The sequence below is a fragment of the Channa argus genome, unplaced genomic scaffold, assembly GCF_033026475.1.
Source record: "Channa argus isolate prfri unplaced genomic scaffold, Channa argus male v1.0 Contig009, whole genome shotgun sequence".
NCBI lineage: Eukaryota > Metazoa > Chordata > Actinopteri > Anabantiformes > Channidae > Channa > Channa argus.
This window is the reverse complement of record NW_027125228.1, coordinates 451,535-478,943: the sequence shown is the minus strand read 5'-3', so window position 1 is coordinate 478,943 and position 27,409 is coordinate 451,535. Positions and strand designations below refer to the sequence as shown.

Below are 27,409 nucleotides of genomic sequence, written 5' to 3'. Positions count from 1 at the left end.
TCCCCAAACCAAAATCCAGGATCGAGATGTTCCAACAGAATGATATTTATTTTAAACGAAAGAAAGTGTCAAACAAAACATGACACTACAACTCAGGGCGAACCAAGGCCAACATAATAAACAAAATAAGCCATTTCCCACAGAGAGTGCTAGCTAGCCTGATAGAAATAAACAAACCAAAAGACAGTCGCTAACCCTAACTCCCTAATGTGAAAACAGTCCAAAGAAAATGGCAGTTCACCCCTACAGATTTAATACTATTTACAAAATATACAATTTATAAACAAAACCACGGCACAAAACCTAACAATTTAAAAATGCTAAATAAGATTTGGAAACCAAGAACAGCAAACAGGTGCTGCTGCCAGAAAGAGCCTCGCTAGCTGTTGGGAACCGTACTTTTAAAACTCCAGGAAGTGTAGGATGGACCAATCAGCTTCCTGTACTTCCCCCAAATCCAGCCAATCAGGCAGGGCACCTATAAGAACAAGAAAATAAAAACAACACATATGGCCATGACCGTAACATGGTCTACTAGTAATGAAGCACGATGGTTGACAAACCAATAAAGTAGCAAAACAGCAATGAAAGAACAAAATTTGATGAAAATATAGAACAATTTCTATGAATAAATAGGCAGTAACACCAGCTTGAGCTGCCCGTAAACCCAAGCAAAAAAGCTTACAGCACCTGGTATTCCCAGGCGGTCTTCCTACCAAGTACTAACCAGGTCCGGCCCTATTTGGCTGCTGAGATCGGACGAGATCGGGCGCTCAGAGAGCGGTGTGGCCGTAAGCTGCATTTGACATCATCAACAGCTCTTAAAAACGCTGGAGAAGCAGAATGCATGACACTTGCTAAGAAGAAGATAAATGTGGCAAAGTACAAAGTACTATAACTGTACTGGTCTGTTACGCCCCTGTCTAGGGGGTCAGGGTGCAACATACAAAGATAAATTAGCATGTTCCCTCTCCGATCCCCAAACCAAAATCCAGAATCGAGATGTTCCAACAGAATGATATTTATTTTAAACGAAAGAAAGTGTCAAACAAAACATGACACTACAACTCAGGGCGAACCAAGGCCAACATAATAAACAAAATAAGCCATTTCCCACAGAAAGTGCTAGCTAGCCTGATAGAAAGAAACAAACCAAAAGATAGTCGCTAACCCTAACTCCCTAATGTGAAAACAAGAGAAAACAATCAAAAGAAAAATGGCAGTCCACCCCTACAGATTTAATACTATTTACAAAATATACAATTTATAAACAAAACCACGGCACAAAACCTAACAATTCAAAAATGCTAAATAAGATTTGGAAACTAAGAACAGCAAACAGGTGCTGCTGCCAGAAAGAGCCTCGCTAGCTGTTGGGAACCATACTTTTAAAACTCCAGGAAGTGTAGGATGGACCAATCAGCTTCCTGTACTTCCCCCAAATCCGGCCAATCAGGCAGGGCACCTATAAGAACAAGAAAATAAAAACAACACATATGGCCATGACCGTAACATGGTCTACTAGTAATGAAGCACGATGGTTGACAAACGAATAAAGTAGCAAAACAGCAATGAAAGAACAAAATTTGATGAAAATATAGAACAATTTCTATGAATAAATAGGCAGTAACACCAGCTTGAGCTGCCCGTAAACCCAAGCAAAAAAGCTTACAGCACCTGGTATTCCCAGGCGGTCTTCCTACCAAGTACTAACCAGGCCCGGTTCTATTTGGCTGCCGAGATCGGACGAGATCGGGCGCTTAGAGAGCGGTGTGGCCGTAAGCTGCATTTGACATTATCAACAGCTCTTAAAAACGCTAGAGAAGCAGAATGCATGACACTTGCTAAGAAGAAGATAAATGTGGCAAAGTACAAAGTACTATAACTGTACTGGTCTGTTACGCCCCTGTCTAGGGGGTCAGGGTGAAACATACAAAGATAAATTTGCATGTTCCCTCTCCGATCCTCAAACCAAAATCCAGGATTGAGATGTTCCAACAGAATGATATTTATTTTAAACGAAAGAAAGTGTCAAACAAAACATGACACTACAACTCAGGGCGAACCAAGGCCAACATAATAAACAAAATAAGCCATTTCCCACAGAAAGTGCTAGCTAGCCTGATAGAAATAAACAAACCAAAAGATAGTCGCTAACCCTAACTCCCTAATGTGAAAACAGTCCAAAGAAAATGGCAGTTCACCCCTACAGATTTAATACTATTTACAAAATATACAATTTATAAACAAAACCACGGCACAAAACCTAACAATTCAAAAATGCTAAATAAGGTTTGGAAACCAAGAACAGCAAACAGGTGCTGATGCCAGAAAGAGCCTCGCTAGCTGTTGGGAACCGTACTTTTAAAACTCCAGGAAGTGTAGGATGGACCAATCAGCTTCCTGTACTGCCCCCCAATCCGGCCAATCAGGCAGGGCACCTATAAGAACAAGAAAATAAAAACAACACATATGGCCAGGACCGTAACATGGTCTACTAGTAATGAAGCACGATGGTTGGCAAACCAATAAAGTAGCAAAACAGCAATGAAAGAACAAAATTTGATGAAAATATAGAACAATTTCTACGAATAAATAGGCAGTAACACCAGCTTGTGCTGCCCGTAAACCCAAGCAAAAAAGCTTACAGCACCTGGTATTCCCAGGCGGTCTTCCTACCAAGTACTAACCAGGCCCGGCTCTATTTGGCTGCCGAGATCGGACGAGATCGGGCACTTAGAGAGCGGTGTGGCCGTAAGCTGCATTTGACATCATCAACAGCTCTTAAAAACGCTAGAGAAGCAGAATGCATGACTCTTGCTAAGAATAAGATAAATGTGGCAAAGTACAAAGTACTATAACTGTACTGGTCTGTTACGCCCCTGTCTAGGGGATCAGGGTGAAACATACAAAGATAAATTTGCATGTTCCCTCTCCGATCCCCAAACCAAAATCCAGGATTGAGATGTTCCAACAGAATGATATTTATTTTAAACGAAAGAAAGTGTCAAACAAAACATGACACTACAACTCAGGGCGAACCAAGGCCAACATAATAAACAAAATAAGCCATTTCCCACAGAAAGTGCTAGCTAGCCTGATAGAAAGAAACAAACCAAAAGACAGTCGCTAACCCTAACTCCCTAATGTGAAAACAAGAGAAAACAATCAAAAGAAAAATGGCAGTCCACCCCTACAGATTTAATACTATTTACAAAATATACAATTTATAAACAAAACCACGGCACAAAACCTAACAATTCAAAAATGCTAAATAAGGTTTGGAAACCAAGAACAGCAAACAGGTGCTGATGCCAGAAAGAGCCTCGCTAGCTGTTGGGAACCGTACTTTTAAAACTCCAGGAAGTGTAGGATGGACCAATCAGCTTCCTGTACTGCCCCCCAATCCGGCCAATCAGGCAGGGCACCTATAAGAACAAGAAAATAAAAACAACACATATGGCCAGGACCGTAACATGGTCTACTAGTAATGAAGCACGATGGTCGGCAAACCAATAAAGTAGCAAAACAGCAATTAAAGAACAAAATTTGATGAAAATATAGAACAATTTCTATGAATAAATAGGCAGTAACACCAGCTTGTGCTGCCCGTAAACCCAAGCAAAAAAGCTTACAGCACCTGGTATTCCCAGGCGGTCTTCCTACCAAGTACTAACCAGGCCCGGCTCTATTTGGCTGCCGAGATCGGACGAGATCGGGCGTTTAGAGAGCGGTGTGGCCGTAAGCTGCATTTGATATCATCAACAGCTCTTAAAAACGCTGGAGAAGCAGAATGCATGACACTTGCTAAGAAGAAGATAAATGTGGCAAAGTACAAAGTACTATAACTGTACTGGTCTGTTACGCCCCTGTCTAGGGGGTCAGGGTGCAACATACAAAGATAAATTAGCATGTTCCCTCTCCGATCCCCAAACCAAAATCCAGGATCGAGATGTTCCAACAGAATGATATTTATTTTAAACGAAAGAAAGTGTCAAACAAAACATGACACTACAACTCAGGGCGAACCAAGGCCAACATAATAAACAAAATAAGCAATTTCCCACAGAGAGTGCTAGCTAGCCTGATAGAAAGAAACAAACCAAAAGACAGTCGCTAACCCTAACTCCCTAATGTGAAAACAAGAGAAAACAATCAAAAGAAAAATGGCAGTCCACCCCTACAGATTTAATACTATTTACAAAATATACAATTTATAAACAAAACCACGGCACAAAACCTAACAATTCAAAAATGCTAAATAAGGTTTGGAAACCAAGAACAGCAAACAGGTGCTGATGCCAGAAAGAGCCTCGCTAGCTGTTGGGAACCGTACTTTTAAAACTCCAGGAAGTGTAGGATGGACCAATCAGCTTCCTGTACTGCCCCCCAATCCGGCCAATCAGGCAGGGCACCTATAAGAACAAGAAAATAAAAACAACACATATGGCCAGGACCGTAACATGGTCTACTAGTAATGAAGCACGATGGTCGGCAAACCAATAAAGTAGCAAAACAGCAATGAAAGAACAAAATTTGATGAAAATATAGAACAATTTCTACGAATAAATAGGCAGTAACACCAGCTTGTGCTGCCCGTAAACCCAAGCAAAAAAGCTTACAGCACCTGGTATTCCCAGGCGGTCTTCCTACCAAGTACTAACCAGGCCCGGCTCTATTTGGCTGCCGAGATCGGACGAGATCGGGCGTTTAGAGAGCGGTGTGGCCGTAAGCTGCATTTGATATCATCAACAGCTCTTAAAAACGCTGGAGAAGCAGAATGCATGACACTTGCTAAGAAGAAGATAAATGTGGCAAAGTACAAAGTACTATAACTGTACTGGTCTGTTACGCCCCTGTCTAGGGGGTCAGGGTGCAACATACAAAGATAAATTAGCATGTTCCCTCTCCGATCCCCAAACCAAAATCCAGGATCGAGATGTTCCAACAGAATGATATTTATTTTAAACGAAAGAAAGTGTCAAACAAAACATGACACTACAACTAAGGGCGAACCAAGGCCAACATAATAAACAAAATAAGCAATTTCCCACAGAAAGTGCTAGCTAGCCTGATAGAAAGAAACAAACCAAAAGACAGTCGCTAACCCTAACTCCCTAATGTGAAAACAGTTCAAAGAAAATGGCAGTTCACCCCTACAGATTTAATACTATTTACAAAATATACAATTTATAAACAAAACCACGGCACAAAACCTAACGATTCAAAAATGCTAAATAAGATTTGGAAACCAAGAACAGCAAACAGGTGCTGCTGCCAGAAAGAGCCTCGCTAGCTGTTGGGAACCGTACTTTTAAAACTCCAGGAAGTGTAGGATGGACCAATCAGCTTCCTGTACTTCCCCCAAATCCGGCCAATCAGGCAGGGCACCTATAAGAACAAGAAAATAAAAACAACACATATGGCCAGGACCGTAACATGGTCTACTAGTAATGAAGCACGATGGTTGACAAACCAATAAAGTAGCAAAACAGCAATGAAAGAACAAAATTTGATGAAAATATAGAACAATTTCTATGAATAAATAGGCAGTAACACCAGCTTGAGCTGCCCGTAAACCCAAGCAAAAAAAGCTTACAGCACCTGGTATTCCCAGGCGGTCTTCCTACCAAGTACTAACCAGGCCCGGCCCTATTTGGCTGCCGAGATCGGACGAGATCGGGCGCTTAGAGAGCGGTGTGGCCGTAACATGCATTTGACATCATCAACAGCTCTTAAAAACGCTAGAGAAGCAGAATGCATGACACTTGCTAAGAAGAAGATAAATGTGGCAAAGTACAAAGTACTATAACTGTACTGGTCTGTTACGCCCCTGTCTAGGGGGTCAGGGTGAAACATACAAAGATAAATTTGCATGTTCCCTCTCCGATCCTCAAACCAAAATCCAGGATTGAGATGTTCCAACAGAATGATATTTATTTTAAACGAAAGAAAGTGTCAAACAAAACATGATACTACAACTCAGGGCGAACCAAGGCCAACATAATAAACAAAATAAGCCATTTCCCACAGAAAGTGCTAGCTAGCCTGATAGAAATAAACAAACCAAAAGATAGTCGCTAACCCTAACTCCCTAATGTGAAAACAAGAGAAAACAATCAAAAGAAAATGGCAGTCCACCCCTACAGATTTAATACTATTTACAAAATATACAATTTATAAACAAAACCACGGCACAAAACCTAACAATTCAAAAATGCTAAATAAGATTTGGAAACCAAGAACAGCAAACAGTTGCTGCTGCCAGAAAGAGCCTCGCTAGCTGTTGGGAACCGTACTTTTAAAACTCCAGGAAGTGTAGGATGGACCAATCAGCTTCCTGTACTTCCCCCAAATCCGGCCAATCAGGCAGGGCACCTATAAGAACAAGAAAATAAAAACAACACATATGGCCAGGACCGTAACATGGTCTACTAGTAATGAAGCACGATGGTTGACAAACCAATAAAGTAGCAAAACAGCAATGAAAGAACAAAATTTGATGAAAATATAGAACAATTTCTATGAATAAATAGGCAGTAACACCAGCTTGAGCTGCCCGTAAACCCAAGCAAAAAAGCTTACAGCACCTGGTATTCCCAGGCGGTCTTCCTACCAAGTACTAACCAGGCCCGGCCCTATTTGGCTGCCGAGATCGGACGAGATCGGGCGCTTAGAGAGCGGTGTGGCCGTAACATGCATTTGACATCATCAACAGCTCTTAAAAACGCTAGAGAAGCAGAATGCATGACACTTGCTAAGAAGAAGATAAATGTGGCAAAGTACAAACTACTATAACTGTACTGGTCTGTTACGCCCCTTTCTAGGGGGTCAGGGTGCAACATACAAAGATAAATTAGCATGTTCCCTCTCCGATCCCCAAACCAAAATCCAGGATCGAGATGTTCCAACAGAATGATATTTATTTTAAACGAAAGAAAGTGTCAAACAAAACATGACACTACAACTCAGGGCGAACCAAGGCCAACATAATAAACAAAATAAGCCATTTCCCACAGAAAGTGCTAGCTAGCCTGATAGAAAAAAACAAACCAAAAGACAGTCGCTAACCCTAACTCCCTAATGTGAAAACAGTCCAAAGAAAATGGCAGTTCACCCCTACAGATTTAATACTATTTACAAAATATACAATTTATAAACAAAACCACGGCACAAAACCTAACAATGCAAAAATGCTAAATAAGATTTGGAAACCAAGAACAGCAAACAGGTGCTGCTGCCAGAAAGAGCCTCGCTAGCTGTTGGGAACCGTACATTTAAAACTCCAGGAAGTGTAGGATGGACCAATCAGCATCCTGTACTTCCCCCAAATCCGGCCAATCAGGCAGGGCACCTATAAGAACAAGAAAATAAAAACAACACATATGGCCAGGACCGTAACATGGTCTACTAGTAATGAAGCACGATGGTTGACAAACCAATAAAGTAGCAAAAAAGCAATGAAAGAACAAAATTTGATGAAAATATAGAACAATTTCTATGAATAAATAGGCAGTAACACCAGCTTGAGCTGCCCGTAAACCCAAGCAAAAAAGCTTACAGCACCTGGTATTCCCAGGCGGTCTTCCTACCAAGTACTAACCAGGCCCGGCCCTATTTGGCTGCCGAGATCGGACGAGATCGGGCGCTTAGAGAGCGGTGTGGCCGTAACATGCATTTGATATCATCAACAGCTCTTAAAAACGCTGGAGAAGCAGAATGCATGACACTTGCTAAGAAGAAGATAAATGTGTCAAAGTACAAAGTACTATAACTGTACTGGTCTGTTACGCCCCTTTCTAGGGGGTCAGGGTGCAACATACAAAGATAAATTAGCATGTTCCCTCTCCGATCCCCAAACCAAAATCCAGGATCGAGATGTTCCAACAGAATGATATTTATTTTAAACGAAAGAAAGTGTCAAACAAAACATGACACTACAACTCAGGGCGAACCAAGGCCAACATAATAAACAAAATAAGCCATTTCCCACAGAAAGTGCTAGCTAGCCTGATAGAAATAAACAAACCAAAAGACAGTCGCTAACCCTAACTCCCTAATGTGAAAACAGTCCAAAGAAAATGGCAGTTCACCCCTACAGATTTAATACTATTTACAAAATATACAATTTATAAACAAAACCACGGCACAAAACCTAACAATTCAAAAATGCTAAATAAGGTTTGGAAACCAAGAACAGCAAACAGGTGCTGATGCCAGAAAGAGCCTCGCTAGCTGTTGGGAACCGTACTTTTAAAACTCCAGGAAGTGTAGGATGGACCAATCATCTTCCTGTACTGCCCCCCAATCCGGCCAATCAGGCAGGGCACCTATAAGAACAAGAAAATAAAAACAACACATATGGCCAGGACCGTAACATGGTCTACTAGTAATGAAGCACGATGGTTGGCAAACCAATAAAGTAGCAAAACAGCAATGAAAGAACAAAATTTGATGAAAATATAGAACAATTTCTATGAATAAATAGGCAGTAACACCAGCTTGAGCTGCCCGTAAACCCAAGCAAAAAAGCTTACAGCACCTAGTATTCCCAGGCGGTCTTCCTACCAAGTACTAACCAGGCCCGGCCCTATTTGGCTGCCGAGATCGGACGAGATCGGGCGCTTAGAGAGCGGTGTGGCCGTAACATGCATTTGACATCATCAACAGCTCTTAAAAACGCTAGAGAAGCAGAATGCATGACTCTTGCTAAGAATAAGATAAATGTGTCAAAGTACAAAGTACTATAACTGTACTGGTCTGTTACGCCCCTGTCTAGGGGATCAGGGTGAAACATACAAAGATAAATTTGCATGTTCCCTCTCCGATCCCCAAACCAAAATCCAGGATTGAGATGTTCCAACAGAATGATATTTATTTTAAACGAAAGAAAGTGTCAAACAAAACATGACACTACAACTCAGGGCGAACCAAGGCCAACATAATAAACAAAATAAGCCATTTCCCACAGAAAGTGCTAGCTAGCCTGATAGAAAGAAACAAACCAAAAGACAGTCGCTAACCCTAACTCCCTAATGTGAAAACAGTCCAAAGAAAATGGCAGTTCACCCCTACAGATTTAATACTATTTACAAAATATACAATTTATAAACAAAACCACGGCACAAAACCTAACAATTCAAAAATGCTAAATAAGGTTTGGAAACCAAGAACAGCAAACAGGTGCTGATGCCAGAAAGAGCCTCGCTAGCTGTTGGGAACCGTACTTTTAAAACTCCAGGAAGTGTAGGATGGACCAATCATCTTCCTGTACTGCCCCCCAATCCGGCCAATCAGGCAGGGCACCTATAAGAACAAGAAAATAAAAACAACACATATGGCCAGGACCGTAACATGGTCTACTAGTAATGAAGCACGATGGTTGGCAAACCAATAAAGTAGCAAAACAGCAATGAAAGAACAAAATTTGATGAAAATATAGAACAATTTCTATGAATAAATAGGCAGTAACACCAGCTTGAGCTGCCCGTAAACCCAAGCAAAAAAGCTTACAGCACCTAGTATTCCCAGGCGGTCTTCCTACCAAGTACTAACCAGGCCCGGCCCTATTTGGCTGCCGAGATCGGACGAGATCGGGCGCTTAGAGAGCGGTGTGTCCGTAACATGCATTTGACATCATCAACAGCTCTTAAAAACGCTAGAGAAGCAGAATGCATGACACTTGCTAAGAAGAAGATAAATGTGGCAAAGTACAAAGTACTATAACTGTACTGGTCTGTTACGCCCCTGTCTAGGGGGTCAGGGTGAAACATACAAAGATAAATTTGCATGTTCCCTCTCCGATCCCCAAACCAAAATCCAGGATTGAGATGTTCCAACAGAATGATATTTATTTTAAACGAAAGAAAGTGTCAAACAAAACATGACACTACAACTCAGGGCGAACCAAGGCCAACATAATAAACAAAATAAGCCATTTCCCACAGAAAGTGCTAGCTAGCCTGATAGAAATAAACAAACCAAAAGATAGTCGCTAACCCTAACTCCCTAATGTGAAAACAAGAGAAAACAATCAAAAGAAAATGGCAGTCCACCCCTACAGATTTAATACTATTTACAAAATATACAATTTATAAACAAAACCACGGCACAAAACCTAACAATTCAAAAATGCTAAATAAGATTTGGAAACCAAGAACAGCAAACAGGTGCTGCTGCCAGAAAGAGCCTCGCTAGCTGTTGGGAACCGTACATTTAAAACTCCAGGAAGTGTAGGATGGACCAATCAGCTTCCTGTACTTCCCCCAAATCCGGCCAATCAGGCACGGCACCTATAAGAACAAGAAAATAAAAACAACACATATGGCCAGGACCGTAACATGGTCTACTAGTAATGAAGCACGATGGTTGACAAACCAATAAAGTAGCAAAACAGCAATGAAAGAACAAAATTTGATGAAAATATAGAACAATTTCTATGAATAAATAGGCAGTAACACCAGCTTGTGCTGCCCGTAAACCCAAGCAAAGAAGCTTACAGCACCTGGTATTCCCAGGCGGTCTTCCTACCAAGTACTAACAAGGCCCGGCCCTATTTGGCTGCCGAGATCGGACGGGATCGGGCGCTTAGAGAGCAGTGTGGCCATAAGCTGCATTTGACATCATCAACAGCTCTCAAAAACGCTGGAGAAGCAGAATGCATGACACTTGCTAAGAAGAAGATAAATGTGGCAAAGTACAAAGCACTATAACTGTACTGGTCTGTTACGCCCCTGTCTAGGGGGTCAGGGTGCAACATACAAAGATAAATTAGCATGTTCCCTCTCCGATCCCCAAACCAAAATCCAGGATCGAGATGTTCCAACAGAATGATATTTATTTTAAACGAAAGAAAGTGTCAAACAAAACATGACACTACAACTCAGGGCGAACCAAGGCCAACATAATAAACAAAATAAGCCATTTCCCACAGAAAGTGCTAGCTAGCCTGATAGAAATAAACAAACCAAAAGACAGTCGCTAACCCTAACTCCCTAATGTGAAAACAGTCCAAAGAAAATGGTAGTTCACCCCTACAGATTTAATACTATTTACAAAATATACAATTTATAAACAAAACCACGGAACAAAACCTAACAATTCAGAAATACTAAATAAGGTTTGGAAACAAAGAACAGCAAACAGGTGCTGATGCCAGAAAGAGCCTCGCTAGCTGTTGGGAACCGTACTTTTAAAACTCCAGGAAGTGTAGGATGGACCACTCAGCTTCCGGTACTGCCCCCCAATCCGGCCAATCAGGCAGGGCACCTATAAGAACAAGAAAATAAAAACAACACATATGGCCAGGACCGTAACATGGTCTATTAGTAATGAAGCACGATGGTTGACAAACCAATAAAGTAGCAAAACAGCAATGAAAGAACAAAATTTGATGAAAATATAGAACAATTTCTATGAATAAATAGGCAGTAACACCAGCTTGTGCTGCCCGTAAACCCAAGCAAAAAAGCTTACAGCACCTGGTATTCCCAGGCGGTCTTCCTACCAAGTACTAACCAGGCCCGGCTCTATTTGGCTGCCGAGATCGGACGAGATCGGGCGCTTAGAGAGCAGTGTGGCCGTAAGCTGCATTTGACATCATCAACAGCTCTTAAAAACGCTGGAGAAGCAGAATGCATGACACTTGCTAAGAAGAAGATAAATGTGGCAAAGTACAAAGTACTATAACTGTACTGGTCTGTTACGCCCCTGTCTAGGGGGTCAGGGTGCCACATACAAAGATAAATTAGCATGTTCCCTCTCCGATCCCCAAACCAAAATCCAGGATCGAGATGTTCCAACAGAATGATATTTATTTTAAACGAAAGAAAGTGTCAAACAAAACATGACACTACAACTCAGGGCGAACCAAGGCCAACATAATAAACAAAATAAGCCATTTCCCACAGAGAGTGCTAGCTAGCCTGATAGAAATAAACAAACCAAAAGACAGTCGCTAACCCTAACTCCCTAATGTGAAAACAAGAGAAAACAATCAAAAGAAAAATGGCAGTCCACCCCTACAGATTTAATACTATTTACAAAATATACAATTTATAAACAAAACCACGGCACAAAACCTAACAATTCAAAAATGCTAAATAAGATTTGGAAACTAAGAACAGCAAACAGGTGCTGCTGCCAGAAAGAGCCTCGCTAGCTGTTGGGAACCATACTTTTAAAACTCCAGGAAGTGTAGGATGGACCAATCAGCTTCCTGTACTTCCCCCAAATCCGGCCAATCAGGCAGGGCACCTATAAGAACAAGAAAATAAAAACAACACATATGGCCATGACCGTAACATGGTCTACTAGTAATGAAGCACGATGGTTGACAAACGAATAAAGTAGCAAAACAGCAATGAAAGAACAAAATTTGATGAAAATATAGAACAATTTCTATGAATAAATAGGCAGTAACACCAGCTTGAGCTGCCCGTAAACCCAAGCAAAAAAGCTTACAGCACCTGGTATTCCCAGGCGGTCTTCCTACCAAGTACTAACCAGGCCCGGTTCTATTTGGCTGCCGAGATCGGACGAGATCGGGCGCTTAGAGAGCGGTGTGGCCGTAAGCTGCATTTGACATTATCAACAGCTCTTAAAAACGCTAGAGAAGCAGAATGCATGACACTTGCTAAGAAGAAGATAAATGTGGCAAAGTACAAAGTACTATAACTGTACTGGTCTGTTACGCCCCTGTCTAGGGGGTCAGGGTGAAACATACAAAGATAAATTTGCATGTTCCCTCTCCGATCCTCAAACCAAAATCCAGGATTGAGATGTTCCAACAGAATGATATTTATTTTAAACGAAAGAAAGTGTCAAACAAAACATGACACTACAACTCAGGGCGAACCAAGGCCAACATAATAAACAAAATAAGCCATTTCCCACAGAAAGTGCTAGCTAGCCTGATAGAAATAAACAAACCAAAAGATAGTCGCTAACCCTAACTCCCTAATGTGAAAACAAGAGAAAACAATCAAAAGAAAATGGCAGTCCACCCCTACAGATTTAATACTATTTACAAAATATACAATTTATAAACAAAACCACGGCACAAAACCTAACAATTCAAAAATGCTAAATAAGATTTGGAAACCAAGAACAGCAAACAGGTGCTGCTGCCAGAAAGAGCCTCGCTAGCTGTTGGGAACCGTACTTTTAAAACTCCAGGAAGTGTAGGATGGACCAATCAGCTTCCTGTACTTCCCCCAAATCCGGCCAATCAGGCAGGGCACCTATAAGAACAAGAAAATAAAAACAACACATATGGCCAGGACCGTAACATGGTCTACTAGTAATGAAGCACGATGGTTGACAAACCAATAAAGTAGCAAAACAGCAATGAAAGAACAAAATTTGATGAAAATATAGAACAATTTCTATGAATAAATAGGCAGTAACACCAGCTTGAGCTGCCCGTAAACCCAAGCAAAAAAGCTTACAGCACCTAGTATTCCCAGGCGGTCTTCCTACCAAGTACTAACCAGGCCCGGCCCTATTTGGCTGCCGAGATCGGACGAGATCGGGCGCTTAGAGAGCGGTGTGGCCGTAACATGCATTTGACATCATCAACAGCTCTTAAAAACGCTAGAGAAGCAGAATGCATGACTCTTGCTAAGAATAAGATAAATGTGTCAAAGTACAAAGTACTATAACTGTACTGGTCTGTTACGCCCCTGTCTAGGGGATCAGGGTGAAACATACAAAGATAAATTTGCATGTTCCCTCTCCGATCCCCAAACCAAAATCCAGGATTGAGATGTTCCAACAGAATGATATTTATTTTAAACGAAAGAAAGTGTCAAACAAAACATGACACTACAACTCAGGGCGAACCAAGGCCAACATAATAAACAAAATAAGCCATTTCCCACAGAAAGTGCTAGCTAGCCTGATAGAAAGAAACAAACCAAAAGACAGTCGCTAACCCTAACTCCCTAATGTGAAAACAGTCCAAAGAAAATGGCAGTTCACCCCTACAGATTTAATACTATTTACAAAATATACAATTTATAAACAAAACCACGGCACAAAACCTAACAATTCAAAAATGCTAAATAAGGTTTGGAAACCAAGAACAGCAAACAGGTGCTGATGCCAGAAAGAGCCTCGCTAGCTGTTGGGAACCGTACTTTTAAAACTCCAGGAAGTGAAGGATGGACCAATCATCTTCCTGTACTGCCCCCCAATCCGGCCAATCAGGCAGGGCACCTATAAGAACAAGAAAATAAAAACAACACATATGGCCAGGACCGTAACATGGTCTACTAGTAATGAAGCACGATGGTTGGCAAACCAATAAAGTAGCAAAACAGCAATGAAAGAACAAAATTTGATGAAAATATAGAACAATTTCTATGAATAAATAGGCAGTAACACCAGCTTGAGCTGCCCGTAAACCCAAGCAAAAAAGCTTACAGCACCTAGTATTCCCAGGCGGTCTTCCTACCAAGTACTAACCAGGCCCGGCCCTATTTGGCTGCCGAGATCGGACGAGATCGGGCGCTTAGAGAGCGGTGTGTCCGTAACATGCATTTGACATCATCAACAGCTCTTAAAAACGCTAGAGAAGCAGAATGCATGACACTTGCTAAGAAGAAGATAAATGTGGCAAAGTACAAAGTACTATAACTGTACTGGTCTGTTACGCCCCTGTCTAGGGGGTCAGGGTGAAACATACAAAGATAAATTTGCATGTTCCCTCTCCGATCCCCAAACCAAAATCCAGGATTGAGATGTTCCAACAGAATGATATTTATTTTAAACGAAAGAAAGTGTCAAACAAAACATGACACTACAACTCAGGGCGAACCAAGGCCAACATAATAAACAAAATAAGCCATTTCCCACAGAAAGTGCTAGCTAGCCTGATAGAAATAAACAAACCAAAAGATAGTCGCTAACCCTAACTCCCTAATGTGAAAACAAGAGAAAACAATCAAAAGAAAATGGCAGTCCACCCCTACAGATTTAATACTATTTACAAAATATACAATTTATAAACAAAACCACGGCACAAAACCTAACAATTCAAAAATGCTAAATAAGATTTGGAAACCAAGAACAGCAAACAGGTGCTGCTGCCAGAAAGAGCCTCGCTAGCTGTTGGGAACCGTACATTTAAAACTCCAGGAAGTGTAGGATGGACCAATCAGCTTCCTGTACTTCCCCCAAATCCGGCCAATCAGGCACGGCACCTATAAGAACAAGAAAATAAAAACAACACATATGGCCAGGACCGTAACATGGTCTACTAGTAATGAAGCACGATGGTTGACAAACCAATAAAGTAGCAAAACAGCAATGAAAGAACAAAATTTGATGAAAATATAGAACAATTTCTATGAATAAATAGGCAGTAACACCAGCTTGTGCTGCCCGTAAACCCAAGCAAAGAAGCTTACAGCACCTGGTATTCCCAGGCGGTCTTCCTACCAAGTACTAACAAGGCCCGGCCCTATTTGGCTGCCGAGATCGGACGGGATCGGGCGCTTAGAGAGCAGTGTGGCCATAAGCTGCATTTGACATCATCAACAGCTCTCAAAAACGCTGGAGAAGCAGAATGCATGACACTTGCTAAGAAGAAGATAAATGTGGCAAAGTACAAAGCACTATAACTGTACTGGTCTGTTACGCCCCTGTCTAGGGGGTCAGGGTGCAACATACAAAGATAAATTAGCATGTTCCCTCTCCGATCCCCAAACCAAAATCCAGGATCGAGATGTTCCAACAGAATGATATTTATTTTAAACGAAAGAAAGTGTCAAACAAAACATGACACTACAACTCAGGGCGAACCAAGGCCAACATAATAAACAAAATAAGCCATTTCCCACAGAAAGTGCTAGCTAGCCTGATAGAAATAAACAAACCAAAAGACAGTCGCTAACCCTAACTCCCTAATGTGAAAACAGTCCAAAGAAAATGGTAGTTCACCCCTACAGATTTAATACTATTTACAAAATATACAATTTATAAACAAAACCACGGAACAAAACCTAACAATTCAGAAATACTAAATAAGGTTTGGAAACAAAGAACAGCAAACAGGTGCTGATGCCAGAAAGAGCCTCGCTAGCTGTTGGGAACCGTACTTTTAAAACTCCAGGAAGTGTAGGATGGACCACTCAGCTTCCGGTACTGCCCCCCAATCCGGCCAATCAGGCAGGGCACCTATAAGAACAAGAAAATAAAAACAACACATATGGCCAGGACCGTAACATGGTCTATTAGTAATGAAGCACGATGGTTGACAAACCAATAAAGTAGCAAAACAGCAATGAAAGAACAAAATTTGATGAAAATATAGAACAATTTCTATGAATAAATAGGCAGTAACACCAGCTTGTGCTGCCCGTAAACCCAAGCAAAAAAGCTTACAGCACCTGGTATTCCCAGGCGGTCTTCCTACCAAGTACTAACCAGGCCCGGCTCTATTTGGCTGCCGAGATCGGACGAGATCGGGCGCTTAGAGAGCAGTGTGGCCGTAAGCTGCATTTGACATCATCAACAGCTCTTAAAAACGCTGGAGAAGCAGAATGCATGACACTTGCTAAGAAGAAGATAAATGTGGCAAAGTACAAAGTACTATAACTGTACTGGTCTGTTACGCCCCTGTCTAGGGGGTCAGGGTGCCACATACAAAGATAAATTAGCATGTTCCCTCTCCGATCCCCAAACCAAAATCCAGGATCGAGATGTTCCAACAGAATGATATTTATTTTAAACGAAAGAAAGTGTCAAACAAAACATGACACTACAACTCAGGGCGAACCAAGGCCAACATAATAAACAAAATAAGCCATTTCCCACAGAGAGTGCTAGCTAGCCTGATAGAAATAAACAAACCAAAAGACAGTCGCTAACCCTAACTCCCTAATGTGAAAACAGTCCAAAGAAAATGGCAGTTCACCCCTACAGATTTAATACTATTTACAAAATATACAATTTATAAACAAAACCACGGCACAAAACCTAACAATTTAAAAATGCTAAATAAGATTTGGAAACCAAGAACAGCAAACAGGTGCTGCTGCCAGAAAGAGCCTCGCTAGCTGTTGGGAACCGTACTTTTAAAACTCCAGGAAGTGTAGGATGGACCAATCAGCTTCCTGTACTTCCCCCAAATCCAGCCAATCAGGCAGGGCACCTATAAGAACAAGAAAATAAAAACAACACATATGGCCATGACCGTAACATGGTCTACTAGTAATGAAGCACGATGGTTGACAAACCAATAAAGTAGCAAAACAGCAATGAAAGAACAAAATTTGATGAAAATATAGAACAATTTCTATGAATAAATAGGCAGTAACACCAGCTTGAGCTGCCCGTAAACCCAAGCAAAAAAGCTTACAGCACCTGGTATTCCCAGGCGGTCTTCCTACCAAGTACTAACCAGGTCCGGCCCTATTTGGCTGCTGAGATCGGACGAGATCGGGCGCTCAGAGAGCGGTGTGGCCGTAAGCTGCATTTGACATCATCAACAGCTCTTAAAAACGCTGGAGAAGCAGAATGCATGACACTTGCTAAGAAGAAGATAAATGTGGCAAAGTACAAAGTACTATAACTGTACTGGTCTGTTACGCCCCTGTCTAGGGGGTCAGGGTGCAACATACAAAGATAAATTAGCATGTTCCCTCTCCGATCCCCAAACCAAAATCCAGAATCGAGATGTTCCAACAGAATGATATTTATTTTAAACGAAAGAAAGTGTCAAACAAAACATGACACTACAACTCAGGGCGAACCAAGGCCAACATAATAAACAAAATAAGCCATTTCCCACAGAAAGTGCTAGCTAGCCTGATAGAAAGAAACAAACCAAAAGATAGTCGCTAACCCTAACTCCCTAATGTGAAAACAAGAGAAAACAATCAAAAGAAAAATGGCAGTCCACCCCTACAGATTTAATACTATTTACAAAATATACAATTTATAAACAAAACCACGGCACAAAACCTAACAATTCAAAAATGCTAAATAAGATTTGGAAACTAAGAACAGCAAACAGGTGCTGCTGCCAGAAAGAGCCTCGCTAGCTGTTGGGAACCATACTTTTAAAACTCCAGGAAGTGTAGGATGGACCAATCAGCTTCCTGTACTTCCCCCAAATCCGGCCAATCAGGCAGGGCACCTATAAGAACAAGAAAATAAAAACAACACATATGGCCATGACCGTAACATGGTCTACTAGTAATGAAGCACGATGGTTGACAAACGAATAAAGTAGCAAAACAGCAATGAAAGAACAAAATTTGATGAAAATATAGAACAATTTCTATGAATAAATAGGCAGTAACACCAGCTTGAGCTGCCCGTAAACCCAAGCAAAAAAGCTTACAGCACCTGGTATTCCCAGGCGGTCTTCCTACCAAGTACTAACCAGGCCCGGTTCTATTTGGCTGCCGAGATCGGACGAGATCGGGCGCTTAGAGAGCGGTGTGGCCGTAAGCTGCATTTGACATTATCAACAGCTCTTAAAAACGCTAGAGAAGCAGAATGCATGACACTTGCTAAGAAGAAGATAAATGTGGCAAAGTACAAAGTACTATAACTGTACTGGTCTGTTACGCCCCTGTCTAGGGGGTCAGGGTGAAACATACAAAGATAAATTTGCATGTTCCCTCTCCGATCCTCAAACCAAAATCCAGGATTGAGATGTTCCAACAGAATGATATTTATTTTAAACGAAAGAAAGTGTCAAACAAAACATGACACTACAACTCAGGGCGAACCAAGGCCAACATAATAAACAAAATAAGCCATTTCCCACAGAAAGTGCTAGCTAGCCTGATAGAAATAAACAAACCAAAAGATAGTCGCTAACCCTAACTCCCTAATGTGAAAACAAGAGAAAACAATCAAAAGAAAATGGCAGTCCACCCCTACAGATTTAATACTATTTACAAAATATACAATTTATAAACAAAACCACGGCACAAAACCTAACAATTCAAAAATGCTAAATAAGATTTGGAAACCAAGAACAGCAAACAGGTGCTGCTGCCAGAAAGAGCCTCGCTAGCTGTTGGGAACCGTACTTTTAAAACTCCAGGAAGTGTAGGATGGACCAATCAGCTTCCTGTACTTCCCCCAAATCCGGCCAATCAGGCAGGGCACCTATAAGAACAAGAAAATAAAAACAACACATATGGCCAGGACCGTAACATGGTCTACTAGTAATGAAGCACGATGGTTGACAAACCAATAAAGTAGCAAAACAGCAATGAAAGAACAAAATTTGATGAAAATATAGAACAATTTCTATGAATAAATAGGCAGTAACACCAGCTTGAGCTGCCCGTAAACCCAAGCAAAAAAGCTTACAGCACCTGGTATTCCCAGGCGGTCTTCCTACCAAGTACTAACCAGGCCCGGCCCTATTTGGCTGCCGAGATCGGACGAGATCGGGCGCTTAGAGAGCGGTGTGGCCGTAACATGCATTTGACATCATCAACAGCTCTTAAAAACGCTAGAGAAGTAGAATGCATGACACTTGCTAAGAAGAAGATAAATGTGGCAAAGTACAAAGTACTATAACTGTACTGGTCTGTTACGCCCCTGTCTAGGGGGTCAGGGTGAAACATACAAAGATAAATTTGCATGTTCCCTCTCCGATCCCCAAACCAAAATCCAGGATTGAGATGTTCCAACAGAATGATATTTATTTTAAACGAAAGAAAGTGTCAAACAAAACATGACACTACAACTCAGGGCGAACCAAGGCCAACATAATAAACAAAATAAGCCATTTCCCACAGAAAGTGCTAGCTAGCCTGATAGAAAGAAACAAACCAAAAGACAGTCGCTAACCCTAACTCCCTAATGTGAAAACAGTCCAAAGAAAATGGCAGTTCACCCCTACAGATTTAATACTATTTACAAAATATACAATTTATAAACAAAACCACGGCACAAAACCTAACAATTCAAAAATGCTAAATAAGATTTGGAAACCAAGAACAGCAAACAGGTGCTGCTGCCAGAAAGAGCCTCGCTAGCTGTTGGGAACCGTACATTTAAAACTCCAGGAAGTGTAGGATGGACCAATCAGCTTCCTGTACTTCCCCCAAATCCGGCCAATCAGGCACGGCACCTATAAGAACAAGAAAATAAAAACAACACATATGGCCAGGACCGTAACATGGTCTACTAGTAATGAAGCACGATGGTTGACAAACCAATAAAGTAGCAAAACAGCAATGAAAGAACAAAATTTGATGAAAATATAGAACAATTTCTATGAATAAATAGGCAGTAACACCAGCTTGAGCTGCCCGTAAACCCAAGCAAAAAAGCTTACAGCACCTGGTATTCCCAGGCGGTCTTCCTACCAAGTACTAACCAGGCCCGGCCCTATTTGGCTGCCGAGATCGGACGAGATCGGGCGCTTAGAGAGCGGTGTGGCCGTAACATGCATTTGATATCATCAACAGCTCTTAAAAACGCTAGAGAAGCAGAATGCATGACACTTGCTAAGAAGAAGATAAATGTGGCAAAGTACAAAGTACTATAACTGTACTGGTCTGTTACGCCCCTGTCTAGGGGGTCAGGGTGAAACATACAAAGATAAATTTGCATGTTCCCTCTCCGATCCCCAAACCAAAATCCAGGATTGAGATGTTCCAACAGAATGATATTTATTTTAAACGAAAGAAAGTGTCAAACAAAACATGACACTACAACTCAGGGCGAACCAAGGCCAACATAATAAACAAAATAAGCCATTTCCCACAGAAAGTGCTAGCTAGCCTGATAGAAAGAAACAAACCAAAAGACAGTCGCTAACCCTAACTCCCTAATGCGAAAACAAGAGAAAACAATCAAAAGAAAAATGGCAGTCCACCCCTACAGATTTAATACTATTTACAAAATATACAATTTATAAACAAAACCACGGCACAAAACCTAACAATTCAAAAATGCTAAATAAGGTTTGGAAACCAAGAACAGCAAACAGGTGCTGCTGCCAGAAAGAGCCTCGCTAGCTGTTGGGAACCGTACTTTTAAAACTCCAGGAAGTGTAGGATGGACCAATCAGCTTCCTGTACTTCCCCCAAATCCGGCCAATCAGGCAGGGCACCTATAAGAACAAGAAAATAAAAACAACACATATGGCCAGGACCGTAACATGGTCTACTAGTAATGAAGCACGATGGTTGACAAACCAATAAAGTAGCAAAACAGCAATGAAAGAACAAAATTTGATTAAAATATAGAACAATTTCTATGAATAAATAGGCAGTAACACCAGCTTGTGCTGCCCGTAAACCCAAGCAAAAAAGCTTACAGCACTTGGTATTCCCAGGCGGTCTTCCTAACAAGTACTAACCAGGCCCAGCCCTATTTGGCTGCCGAGATCGGACGAGATCGGGCGCTCAGAGAGCGGTGTGGCCGTAAGCTGCATTTGACATCATCAACAGCTCTTAAAAACGCTGGAGAAGAAGAATGCATGACACTTGCTAAGAAGAAGATAAATGTGGCAAAGTACAAAGTACTATAACTGTACTGGTCTGTTACGCCCCTGTCTAGGGGGTCAGGGTGCAACATACAAAGATAAATTAGCATGTTCCCTCTCCGATCCCCAAACCAAAATCCAGAATCGAGATGTTCCAACAGAATGATATTTATTTTAAACGAAAGAAAGTGTCAAACAAAACATGACACTACAACTCAGGGCGAACCAAGGCCAACATAATAAACAAAATAAGCCATTTCCCACAGAAAGTGCTAGCTAGCCTGATAGAAATAAACAAACCAAATAATAGTCGCTAACCCTAACTCCCTAATGTGAAAACAAGAGAAAACAATCAAAAGAAAAATGGCAGTCCACCCCTACAGATTTAATACTATTTACAAAATATACAATTTATAAACAAAACCACGGCACAAAACCTAACAATTCAAAAATGCTAAATAAGATTTGGAAACTAAGAACAGCAAACAGGTGCTGCTGCCAGAAAGAGCCTCGCTAGCTGTTGGGAACCGTACTTTTAAAACTCCAGGAAGTGTAGGATGGACCAATCAGCTTCCTGTACTTCCCCCAAATCCAGCCAATCAGGCAGGGCACCTATAAGAACAAGAAAATAAAAACAACACATATGGCCATGACCGTAACATGGTCTACTAGTAATGAAGCACGATGGTTGACAAACCAATAAAGTAGCAAAACAGCAATGAAAGAACAAAATTTGATGAAAATATAGAACAATTTCTATGAATAAATAGGCAGTAACACCAGCTTGAGCTGCCCGTAAACCCAAGCAAAAAAGCTTACAGCACCTGGTATTCCCAGGCGGTCTTCCTACCAAGTACTAACCAGGCCCGGCTCTATTTGGCTGCCGAGATCGGACGAGATCGGGCGCTTAGAGAGCGGTGTGGCCGTAAGCTGCATTTGACATTATCAACAGCTCTTAAAAACGCTAGAGAAGCAGAATGCATGACACTTGCTAAGAAGAAGATAAATGTGGCAAAGTACAAAGTACTATAACTGTACTGGTCTGTTACGCCCCTGTCTAGGGGGTCAGGGTGAAACATACAAAGATAAATTTGCATGTTCCCTCTCCGATCCTCAAACCAAAATCCAGGATTGAGATGTTCCAACAGAATGATATTTATTTTAAACGAAAGAAAGTGTCAAACAAAACATGACACTACAACTCAGGGCGAACCAAGGCCAACATAATAAACAAAATAAGCCATTTCCCACAGAAAGTGCTAGCTAGCCTGATAGAAATAAACAAACCAAAAGATAGTCGCTAACCCTAACTCCCTAATGTGAAAACAAGAGAAAACAATCAAAAGAAAATGGCAGTCCACCCCTACAGATTTAATACTATTTACAAAATATACAATTTATAAACAAAACCACGGCACAAAACCTAACAATTCAAAAATGCTAAATAAGATTTGGAAACCAAGAACAGCAAACAGGTGCTGCTGCCAGAAAGAGCCTCGCTAGCTGTTGGGAACCGTACTTTTAAAACTCCAGGAAGTGTAGGATGGACCAATCAGCTTCCTGTACTTCCCCCAAATCCGGCCAATCAGGCAGGGCACCTATAAGAACAAGAAAATAAAAACAACACATATGGCCAGGACCGTAACATGGTCTACTAGTAATGAAGCACGATGGTTGACAAACCAATAAAGTAGCAAAACAGCAATGAAAGAACAAAATTTGATGAAAATATAGAACAATTTCTATGAATAAATAGGCAGTAACACCAGCTTGAGCTGCCCGTAAACCCAAGCAAAAAAGCTTACAGCACCTGGTATTCCCAGGCGGTCTTCCTACCAAGTACTAACCAGGCCCGGCCCTATTTGGCTGCCGAGATCGGACGAGATCGGGCGCTTAGAGAGCGGTGTGGCCGTAACATGCATTTGACATCATCAACAGCTCTTAAAAACGCTAGAGAAGTAGAATGCATGACACTTGCTAAGAAGAAGATAAATGTGGCAAAGTACAAAGTACTATAACTGTACTGGTCTGTTACGCCCCTGTCTAGGGGGTCAGGGTGAAACATACAAAGATAAATTTGCATGTTCCCTCTCCGATCCCCAAACCAAAATCCAGGATTGAGATGTTCCAACAGAATGATATTTATTTTAAACGAAAGAAAGTGTCAAACAAAACATGACACTACAACTCAGGGCGAACCAAGGCCAACATAATAAACAAAATAAGCCATTTCCCACAGAAAGTGCTAGCTAGCCTGATAGAAAGAAACAAACCAAAAGACAGTCGCTAACCCTAACTCCCTAATGTGAAAACAGTCCAAAGAAAATGGCAGTTCACCCCTACAGATTTAATACTATTTACAAAATATACAATTTATAAACAAAACCACGGCACAAAACCTAACAATTCAAAAATGCTAAATAAGATTTGGAAACCAAGAACAGCAAACAGGTGCTGCTGCCAGAAAGAGCCTCGCTAGCTGTTGGGAACCGTACATTTAAAACTCCAGGAAGTGTAGGATGGACCAATCAGCTTCCTGTACTTCCCCCAAATCCGGCCAATCAGGCACGGCACCTATAAGAACAAGAAAATAAAAACAACACATATGGCCAGGACCGTAACATGGTCTACTAGTAATGAAGCACGATGGTTGACAAACCAATAAAGTAGCAAAACAGCAATGAAAGAACAAAATTTGATGAAAATATAGAACAATTTCTATGAATAAATAGGCAGTAACACCAGCTTGAGCTGCCCGTAAACCCAAGCAAAAAAGCTTACAGCACCTGGTATTCCCAGGCGGTCTTCCTACCAAGTACTAACCAGGCCCGGCCCTATTTGGCTGCCGAGATCGGACGAGATCGGGCGCTTAGAGAGCGGTGTGGCCGTAACATGCATTTGATATCATCAACAGCTCTTAAAAACGCTAGAGAAGCAGAATGCATGACACTTGCTAAGAAGAAGATAAATGTGGCAAAGTACAAAGTACTATAACTGTACTGGTCTGTTACGCCCCTGTCTAGGGGGTCAGGGTGAAACATACAAAGATAAATTTGCATGTTCCCTCTCCGATCCCCAAACCAAAATCCAGGATTGAGATGTTCCAACAGAATGATATTTATTTTAAACGAAAGAAAGTGTCAAACAAAACATGACACTACAACTCAGGGCGAACCAAGGCCAACATAATAAACAAAATAAGCCATTTCCCACAGAAAGTGCTAGCTAGCCTGATAGAAAGAAACAAACCAAAAGACAGTCGCTAACCCTAACTCCCTAATGCGAAAACAAGAGAAAACAATCAAAAGAAAAATGGCAGTCCACCCCTACAGATTTAATACTATTTACAAAATATACAATTTATAAACAAAACCACGGCACAAAACCTAACAATTCAAAAATGCTAAATAAGGTTTGGAAACCAAGAACAGCAAACAGGTGCTGCTGCCAGAAAGAGCCTCGCTAGCTGTTGGGAACCGTACTTTTAAAACTCCAGGAAGTGTAGGATGGACCAATCAGCTTCCTGTACTTCCCCCAAATCCGGCCAATCAGGCAGGGCACCTATAAGAACAAGAAAATAAAAACAACACATATGGCCAGGACCGTAACATGGTCTACTAGTAATGAAGCACGATGGTTGACAAACCAATAAAGTAGCAAAACAGCAATGAAAGAACAAAATTTGATTAAAATATAGAACAATTTCTATGAATAAATAGGCAGTAACACCAGCTTGTGCTGCCCGTAAACCCAAGCAAAAAAGCTTACAGCACTTGGTATTCCCAGGCGGTCTTCCTACCAAGTACTAACCAGGCCCAGCCCTATTTGGCTGCCGAGATCGGACGAGATCGGGCGCTCAGAGAGCGGTGTGGCCGTAAGCTGCATTTGACATCATCAACAGCTCTTAAAAACGCTGGAGAAGAAGAATGCATGACACTTGCTAAGAAGAAGATAAATGTGGCAAAGTACAAAGTACTATAACTGTACTGGTCTGTTACGCCCCTGTCTAGGGGGTCAGGGTGCAACATACAAAGATAAATTAGCATGTTCCCTCTCCGATCCCCAAACCAAAATCCAGAATCGAGATGTTCCAACAGAATGATATTTATTTTAAACGAAAGAAAGTGTCAAACAAAACATGACACTACAACTCAGGGCGAACCAAGGCCAACATAATAAACAAAATAAGCCATTTCCCACAGAAAGTGCTAGCTAGCCTGATAGAAATAAACAAACCAAATAATAGTCGCTAACCCTAACTCCCTAATGTGAAAACAAGAGAAAACAATCAAAAGAAAAATGGCAGTCCACCCCTACAGATTTAATACTATTTACAAAATATACAATTTATAAACAAAACCACGGCACAAAACCTAACAATTCAAAAATGCTAAATAAGATTTGGAAACTAAGAACAGCAAACAGGTGCTGCTGCCAGAAAGAGCCTCGCTAGCTGTTGGGAACCGTACTTTTAAAACTCCAGGAAGTGTAGGATGGACCAATCAGCTTCCTGTACTTCCCCCAAATCCAGCCAATCAGGCAGGGCACCTATAAGAACAAGAAAATAAAAACAACACATATGGCCATGACCGTAACATGGTCTACTAGTAATGAAGCACGATGGTTGACAAACCAATAAAGTAGCAAAACAGCAATGAAAGAACAAAATTTGATGAAAATATAGAACAATTTCTATGAATAAATAGGCAGTAACACCAGCTTGAGCTGCCCGTAAACCCAAGCAAAAAAGCTTACAGCACCTGGTATTCCCAGGCGGTCTTCCTACCAAGTACTAACCAGGCCCGGCTCTATTTGGCTGCCGAGATCGGACGAGATCGGGCGCTTAGAGAGCGGTGTGGCCGTAAGCTGCATTTGACATTATCAACAGCTCTTAAAAACGCTAGAGAAGCAGAATGCATGACACTTGCTAAGAAGAAGATAAATGTGGCAAAGTACAAAGTACTATAACTGTACTGGTCTGTTACGCCCCTGTCTAGGGGGTCAGGGTGAAACATACAAAGATAAATTTGCATGTTCCCTCTCCGATCCTCAAACCAAAATCCAGGATTGAGATGTTCCAACAGAATGATATTTATTTTAAACGAAAGAAAGTGTCAAACAAAACATGACACTACAACTCAGGGCGAACCAAGGCCAACATAATAAACAAAATAAGCCATTTCCCACAGAAAGTGCTAGCTAGCCTGATAGAAATAAACAAACCAAAAGATAGTCGCTAACCCTAACTCCCTAATGTGAAAACAAGAGAAAACAATCAAAAGAAAATGGCAGTCCACCCCTACAGATTTAATACTATTTACAAAATATACAATTTATAAACAAAACCACGGCACAAAACCTAACAATTCAAAAATGCTAAATAAGATTTGGAAACCAAGAACAGCAAACAGGTGCTGCTGCCAGAAAGAGCCTCGCTAGCTGTTGGGAACCGTACTTTTAAAACTCCAGGAAGTGTAGGATGGACCAATCAGCTTCCTGTACTTCCCCCAAATCCGGCCAATCAGGCAGGGCACCTATAAGAACAAGAAAATAAAAACAACACATATGGCCATGACCGTAACATGGTCTACTAGTAATGAAGCACGATGGTTGACAAACCAATAAAGTAGCAAAACAGCAATGAAAGAACAAAATTTGATGAAAATATAGAACAATTTCTATGAATAAATAGGCAGTAACACCAGCTTGAGCTGCCCGTAAACCCAAGCAAAAAAGCTTACAGCACCTGGTATTCCCAGGCGGTCTTCCTACCAAGTACTAACCAGGCCCGGCTCTATTTGGCTGCCGAGATCGGACGAGATCGGGCGCTTAGAGAGCGGTGTGGCCGTAAGCTGCATTTGACATTATCAACAGCTCTTAAAAACGCTAGAAAAGCAGAATGCATGACACTTGCTAAGAAGAAGATAAATGTGGCAAAGTACA

At 41.3% G+C, this 27,409-nt stretch overlaps 28 pseudogenes; all 28 read right to left on the bottom strand.

Annotated features, from left to right (window-relative positions):
* Positions 1-678: 678 nt before the first annotated feature.
* Positions 679-797, bottom strand: LOC137110759 (5S ribosomal RNA; annotated as a pseudogene).
* An 868-nt stretch (positions 798-1,665) lies between these two features.
* Positions 1,666-1,784, bottom strand: LOC137110207 (5S ribosomal RNA; annotated as a pseudogene).
* Positions 1,785-2,641: 857 nt separating this feature from the next.
* Positions 2,642-2,760, bottom strand: LOC137110098 (5S ribosomal RNA; annotated as a pseudogene).
* Positions 2,761-3,628: 868 nt separating this feature from the next.
* On the bottom strand, positions 3,629-3,747 carry LOC137111335 (5S ribosomal RNA; annotated as a pseudogene).
* Positions 3,748-4,615: 868 nt separating this feature from the next.
* Positions 4,616-4,734, bottom strand: LOC137111334 (5S ribosomal RNA; annotated as a pseudogene).
* An 858-nt stretch (positions 4,735-5,592) lies between these two features.
* On the bottom strand, positions 5,593-5,711 carry LOC137110438 (5S ribosomal RNA; annotated as a pseudogene).
* An 867-nt stretch (positions 5,712-6,578) lies between these two features.
* On the bottom strand, positions 6,579-6,697 carry LOC137110437 (5S ribosomal RNA; annotated as a pseudogene).
* An 857-nt stretch (positions 6,698-7,554) lies between these two features.
* Positions 7,555-7,673, bottom strand: LOC137110436 (5S ribosomal RNA; annotated as a pseudogene).
* Positions 7,674-8,530: 857 nt separating this feature from the next.
* Positions 8,531-8,649, bottom strand: LOC137110775 (5S ribosomal RNA; annotated as a pseudogene).
* An 857-nt stretch (positions 8,650-9,506) lies between these two features.
* Positions 9,507-9,625, bottom strand: LOC137110934 (5S ribosomal RNA; annotated as a pseudogene).
* An 867-nt stretch (positions 9,626-10,492) lies between these two features.
* On the bottom strand, positions 10,493-10,611 carry LOC137110664 (5S ribosomal RNA; annotated as a pseudogene).
* An 857-nt stretch (positions 10,612-11,468) lies between these two features.
* LOC137110156 (5S ribosomal RNA) lies at positions 11,469-11,587 on the bottom strand (annotated as a pseudogene).
* Positions 11,588-12,455: 868 nt separating this feature from the next.
* On the bottom strand, positions 12,456-12,574 carry LOC137110206 (5S ribosomal RNA; annotated as a pseudogene).
* An 867-nt stretch (positions 12,575-13,441) lies between these two features.
* LOC137110774 (5S ribosomal RNA) lies at positions 13,442-13,560 on the bottom strand (annotated as a pseudogene).
* An 857-nt stretch (positions 13,561-14,417) lies between these two features.
* LOC137110933 (5S ribosomal RNA) lies at positions 14,418-14,536 on the bottom strand (annotated as a pseudogene).
* Positions 14,537-15,403: 867 nt separating this feature from the next.
* Positions 15,404-15,522, bottom strand: LOC137110663 (5S ribosomal RNA; annotated as a pseudogene).
* Positions 15,523-16,379: 857 nt separating this feature from the next.
* LOC137110155 (5S ribosomal RNA) lies at positions 16,380-16,498 on the bottom strand (annotated as a pseudogene).
* Positions 16,499-17,355: 857 nt separating this feature from the next.
* LOC137110758 (5S ribosomal RNA) lies at positions 17,356-17,474 on the bottom strand (annotated as a pseudogene).
* An 868-nt stretch (positions 17,475-18,342) lies between these two features.
* Positions 18,343-18,461, bottom strand: LOC137110205 (5S ribosomal RNA; annotated as a pseudogene).
* Positions 18,462-19,328: 867 nt separating this feature from the next.
* Positions 19,329-19,447, bottom strand: LOC137110435 (5S ribosomal RNA; annotated as a pseudogene).
* Positions 19,448-20,304: 857 nt separating this feature from the next.
* Positions 20,305-20,423, bottom strand: LOC137110434 (5S ribosomal RNA; annotated as a pseudogene).
* Positions 20,424-21,291: 868 nt separating this feature from the next.
* Positions 21,292-21,410, bottom strand: LOC137110725 (5S ribosomal RNA; annotated as a pseudogene).
* Positions 21,411-22,278: 868 nt separating this feature from the next.
* Positions 22,279-22,397, bottom strand: LOC137110988 (5S ribosomal RNA; annotated as a pseudogene).
* Positions 22,398-23,264: 867 nt separating this feature from the next.
* LOC137110433 (5S ribosomal RNA) lies at positions 23,265-23,383 on the bottom strand (annotated as a pseudogene).
* An 857-nt stretch (positions 23,384-24,240) lies between these two features.
* Positions 24,241-24,359, bottom strand: LOC137110432 (5S ribosomal RNA; annotated as a pseudogene).
* An 868-nt stretch (positions 24,360-25,227) lies between these two features.
* LOC137110371 (5S ribosomal RNA) lies at positions 25,228-25,346 on the bottom strand (annotated as a pseudogene).
* Positions 25,347-26,214: 868 nt separating this feature from the next.
* LOC137110987 (5S ribosomal RNA) lies at positions 26,215-26,333 on the bottom strand (annotated as a pseudogene).
* An 867-nt stretch (positions 26,334-27,200) lies between these two features.
* Positions 27,201-27,319, bottom strand: LOC137110986 (5S ribosomal RNA; annotated as a pseudogene).
* Positions 27,320-27,409: the final 90 nt, after the last annotated feature.